At 53.6% G+C, this 5,744-nt stretch overlaps 1 long non-coding RNA gene across 1 annotated transcript; it reads left to right on the forward strand.

The window, feature by feature from the left end:
* The first annotated feature begins 478 nt into the window (after positions 1–478).
* On the forward strand, positions 479–5,180 carry LOC123581571. Its single transcript, XR_006703833.1, has 2 exons — positions 479–2,673; positions 2,905–5,180. It is a non-coding gene; the product is annotated as an uncharacterized LOC123581571 (long non-coding RNA).
* The last annotated feature ends 564 nt before the right edge of the window (positions 5,181–5,744 follow it).

The raw sequence follows: 5,744 nt of genomic DNA on the forward strand, positions 1-5,744 counted from the left end.
TGAGGTTCGGGGAGATGACTGATTTCACCGAGGGCTGGAACTGACCGATTTGTTCTCCTGGGAGAATCGTTCCTCTTTCTGAGTGCAGGAGAGCTGAACAGTTCCTGGAGTGTAAATGCTCGCTGAGGGAATGACTGCATAAGGCCTGAGCAGCCTGTCTTTTTGTAATTTGTCTGCAGAACAGGAGAAAGTAAATACGAAGCTGAGAATGGGGGCTGTCTCTGCAGAGTGCACTCGGGAAGCACCCAGGGCATTGCCTGCCCCCCTTACCACCCTCCGGGATCACAAACCACTGGAAAGCCTGCGATGGGTTGTGTTGCTTGTTGACCTCTTCCTAGCACTGCGCTGTCCTGGAGAGGCCACAGAAGGAAGAATTGGGGACGCTGAGCTACACAGGCTAGTGCCAGATTTCAGAGACTCGGAGAGGTCCAAGGTGACAGGTAGCAGGCCACCACGGAGGGTTCTGAAAAGCCATTCGCTACTGTGACAGTTCTGCTCCAGACACCCCCTCGTGTCCTGTCCAGACTGGGACCCTCCTTCCTCCCAAATGTCTAGCGATATTCGGGTACATCAAGTCTGTTCATGCTGGGCCCTACCTACCCTTCCATCCATCTTCTCCTAACCACTGTTACTAGCGTGCACACACACACACACGCACACACACAGAAACGCACCTATGCACCCATACTCCCATATACAGGCAAAAACCACACCAGTCATGGACTCTAGCACAGTCAGCCTCAACATCCCCAAACACACTGGGATCCACCACATCTTTGAATCTTTATAATACTTTTATTTCTCCTATTCTCTCTGTCTGGGATGACTGCCCTCCTCGGACAAACTCCTATTCAACCTTCAAGACCCATCTCCAACATTACCCCCTTGTGAAACCTCCCCATTCACTATTTAGTCATCCCCTCCTCTGAATGCCCAGAGATTTTTTTTTCATCTTTTGCTACACCACATAAAGCATCGTCTTCATGTGTGCATGCCCTAGATAGAAGTAGATACTCAGAAAGTGTTCACTGAACGAATAAATGAATGAATGAGCACAGGCTTCTCCCCCTAAGAAAAGAGGGGAGGAGTCAAAGCTGGCTTGAAAGGGAACCAGCATGCCACCAGCCACTACTATCCCGGATTTGGGCACAAGCCGCTCCCACCCTTGTGGTCTGGTCTGGAGCCTCTCAACAGGTACGGCTGGGTTTACTGGAGGGAAGGGGGAGTGGGAGGCCCCTAACTTTTGCAGGAACAATGCACAGCTAGTCGAGGAGAAGAATGATCCTACAGTCGGCAGCACAGGCCCTCCCAGGCCTCCCGCACAGCTCCTGCACAAGTCTGGCCTCACTGGGCACTCAGTTCTTGTGCTCAGGCTCTGCTCTCTTAATTTTTACCTGGAAAAGGTGACTCCCAGGGTGCCTACGCTAGGAAAACAACACCTTAACTTCTTAAATGAATGGTTTAAAAATGAGAGGATAAAAAAATGACCAAAACCAATGATGAATGCACTGATCTGAGATTTTCATCCCTATCCCAAGACCCGGAGTCCTAGACTGCCACGATCCTTCCAGGAAAGGAGAAGGACGTCAACATTTAGTAGCATCTACTGTGCCCTTGCTACTTAACCGACGCAAAGTGGCTTCAAGGTAGATGTCACCATGCTCTTCTGGAGGACAGAGGCTCAGAGACACAGAGAAACTTCCCCAAGGGTGCCCAGCATGTCAGTGGGACAGCAGGTCTCAATCCCAAGAGGTTGACTTCCGTTCCACCCCCGCCCCATCCCACTGCACAAGCTAGCCTCCTGCTGCATACAGGGGGCTGGAGACCAGGCAACAAAGACAAGTGGTTTCTTTCGGGGCTTGTCCTCTAAATGACCCCTTTGCAAATCTTTATCCCACTCAGGGATGGTATCAACTCTACAAAGGGTTTAAGAGAAACCTCCATCTACTGGGAGGGGAAACTGCAAGCAGGAAGGCAGCCCCTGAGCCGCCGGCATTCGCTCAGCGAGCACGGGCACCGCCTGCCCGTCATGGGCCAGGTGTGGACCGGCCGATGGATGCCAGGCTTATAGACCAGGGGCTGAGGCCAGCCCACCCACGGCACACCGTGGATCAACCAAGCTGCCCATACCTCGTCTGGGAAGCCGGTTCCTCACGCTTCGGGAATCTAACACGAATTCTGGGTTGCAAATAGGCATGCCACCACTTTTTACTTAAGCTTGGCAAAGGCAGAGAAGCGAGATCAAATTTTGCAGGATGTGAAAGGAAGTTTCAGGCTAGCAACATTTGTTCAGCCTTTCTGTATTGTCACAGAGCATGACGGAAACGCTCATCGTAGAAGCCAAAACCGGCCTCGTTTTTGGAACACAGAGGCAAGGAAAAACACGGAGATCTGACTCTCACGGCGAGAACAAAGGGTCGATTCATTTATTAACAAAAACGCACTGGGTGATTCCCAGGCTCTGGGCACCGTCCCAGGCCCCAGAGATACCATGGGGACGAGGTGGACAAAACTGCCTGTCCACATGCAGCTTCCGTACCAGCGGAGGAAGACAGGGACGAAACCGGGGAGTGAGTCACAGGCGACATGAGACAATGTGAGGAAGACACAACCAAGTGGGCGAGGGGAACGAACGCGCAGGCAAGTGTTGTGTGAGGCTCGGAGAAGACCGGGGTGAGTGACGTCCTTCCTGTCCCCTGAGGAGCTACCGAGAGAGGACAGGAAAAGGCAGGCTTCCCGGAGGGGGTGACCCGAGAGTCAGTGTTGGGCCCCGCCACTCGGGCGAGAAAGGCCCAGGGGCACCCGAGCAGGCAGCTGTCCTTGGGGGTGTTGGCTAGCCCAATGTCTTCGTCAGCCTGGGCTGCTGTAACACAATTCAACCAGCAGAAATTTCTTTTCTCACAGTTCTGGAGGCTGGATGTTCAACATGAAGATGTCAGCAGGTTTGGTGTGTTTGACTTATGGATGGCCACTTTCTCCCTCCGGCCTACAAGGTCTTTTCCTCTGGGCACGTGTGGCCTTGGTGTCTCTGCATATTCAAGTCTCCTCTTCTTGTGAAGACAGCAGTCATACTGGATTAGCGTCCACCCCCAAAGACCTCATTTTAACTAAATCCCTTCGTTCAAGGCCCCGTCTCCAAATACAGTCACATTCTGAGCACCAAGGGTCGTATCGTCAACACGTGAATTCGGGGGGAACACAATCCAGCCCATAACCCTAGCTCATTAAGAAACGCCTTCCCCCCTCCCCGGGTCACGGGCTCGCTCTCTGAAGTGAGGTGTGTTCCAGTCCAGCACGGGCACACTGGTCCCACACTCCTCCCACGGTGACTCCCACGCTCCTGTCCCCAGGCTGAGTCCTCCCGGGGGTGCAGACGGGGAGAACAACTACACGCCTCTGCTGTCGTCTCTCACCCCAGGACAACTAACACCCCTGCCCACTGCCCGCACTTGGCCCAAAGGGGCGTTGGGAAAGACCCACCAACCCCCTCCCCCCACCACAGCCCTCTGGACAAGAAAGGGTAGACTGCTTCCTCTTCGGCTCTGGAAGGGATGCCTTCTAGAGCACACTCTCCTAGTTGCCCAGAACTCCAGGCTTCCTCCTGTACCAAGGAGGGCCCAGGTCTCTACTGTGGGACCCTGTTGGGATCCTGTGGTCTCTACTGTGGGACCCTGTGGGACCCATGGTCTCTGTTGACCATGGAGGCTGGCTTAGCTCTGGAGGGTACCGAGGTTGAAAATACGGTCGCTTCACGTTCTGAAAATATGATTCCCACTCTAACAATAATAGCTAATATCTAGCGATCACTTATACGCACCAGGTAGAGTGCAAAGAGCATTCTCTTCTCTTGTTTAAACTTCAGAGTAACCCTCAGAAGCCCAGCTTTACGGACAAGGAGAGGGAAAATGACTTGCCCGAGATGACGCATCTCATAAGGGACAAGTGGTGGTGACTCCGGCACTCTCGTGCCTCAGCAGCACGGTGGGAGCTCCCGGCGTGAGGACCTGAATTCTGATAGGCAGCCCAATCACCTGACCTGACTCCCCGCCCCTTTTTCTCTGACATCTCACGTGCCTGGAAGTCCCAGGCTCCCAGGCCAGCGCCATTCCTGTCCCCCTTCTCTGGGCACGTGCTTTAGGCTGATGGGGCACAGGCTCTCTCCTCCGTCCAGCCTGCATCATCCCAGGCACGCCTTCCGACCTCCCGACCACTCGCCTTGTCCCCGTTCACCTCTGCTGCTGCCCTAACGGGACGACCAGTCGCCACCCTCTGTGCGGGCGTCCGTCCTCACTGGGGACCATCTTTGCCCCCATCAACCTCAACCTTTGGGCCGCCAGTGCCTTCTGGGCATGTACCTGAGAAGGACCACACCCCCCGGGCACTCTCAACTTCCACTTCCCCTAACTGTCCCCTCATTTCCAAACCGGCTGCCTTAGCATCCCCAATGGAGCACAGCTCTCGCAGCGATGAGGCCGCCAATCCCGTGACCCCACCCTTATCCCCCCAGGCCATCTCTCCTTCCCTGTCCGTCTGCCTCTCAGTCACCCAGCCTTGCTTCTGCGGTCCTCCTTGTAGTCAGTCCGTGGCCCGCCCACCCGTCAGCCCTCCATTGGTTCTGCGCTGGATAGACCCCAAACCCCGTTAAATACAACCATTCGCCTCATCGGGGCCTCCACCCAAGTTCCTGAATGTTACTGAAGAAAGTCCACGCAACCAATGCCCGCTGTTGGTTCCAAGTTCATGACCACAAATCTCAAACATGTTCTCACGGCTGCCCGGCTCTCTCTCCCCCCAACCGAGACACTGTGTAACTCCTCCCCTCCTCCCCTCCAACTTCCCAGCAGAGGAAGCCACCAGAAAGAAATCCTTTCATTGGCCCTCTTCTCCCCCACATTCAGAGGAAAAGGGCCCAAGGCGGATCTTTCATCTGTATGCTGAAAACTGGCGCCCTTCAACTTCTCAAGGACTTTGCTTTTCTACAACCTCCTCTCTCCTCCCCATCATGCTCCCCCTTTCTCTGGGGTCACTGTCTCCAGTGATCACGCAAGCCCACCTACCTCCTGTCTTCAGCAACAGGGAGAGAAGCCACTTGGGTACAAGACATATGGTCCCGAACTGTATCATTCTCTCAAGTTTTCTGGAACTTTGAATTCTTCAAAATAAAAAGCAGAAATAACGAAGAACAAAACAATGTCCGGAAATGTGTTGAGCGTTTCGGATTGGATCCCCTTGGATATTTGTGCGGGAGTCCAGGAAAGATTTGAACTGCTTTATTTAAAAAACAAACAAACATGGGGCGCCTGGGTGGCGCAGTCGGTTAAGCGTCCGACTTCAGCCAGGTCACGATCTCGCGGCCCGTGAGTTCGAGCCCCGCGTCGGGCTCTGGGCTGATGGCTCAGAGCCTGGAGCCTGTTTCCGATTCTGTGTCTCCCTCTCTCTCTGCCCCTCCCCCGTTCATGCTCTGTCTCTCTCTGTCCCAAAAATAAATAAACGTTGAAAAAAAAAATTTTTTTTAAAAACAAACAAACAAACAAACAAACAAACAAACAAAAACTCCCCTTGACCACACCACACCCATCCATTCACTCTTCTTGGCCGCTGAACTCATCCAAAGGGTCTCCCATTGGATAACGGGATAATAATAACTCCCATTATTGTTCCACTGCCCAACTTCTGTTCCCCTGAAAATGCTTTTGTTGGGATTCTAAAGACTCCCATGGTACCAGGCCCAGTGGGCCCACACA

The sequence above is a fragment of the Leopardus geoffroyi genome, chromosome A3 (genome assembly GCF_018350155.1).
Source record: "Leopardus geoffroyi isolate Oge1 chromosome A3, O.geoffroyi_Oge1_pat1.0, whole genome shotgun sequence".
NCBI lineage: Eukaryota > Metazoa > Chordata > Mammalia > Carnivora > Felidae > Leopardus > Leopardus geoffroyi.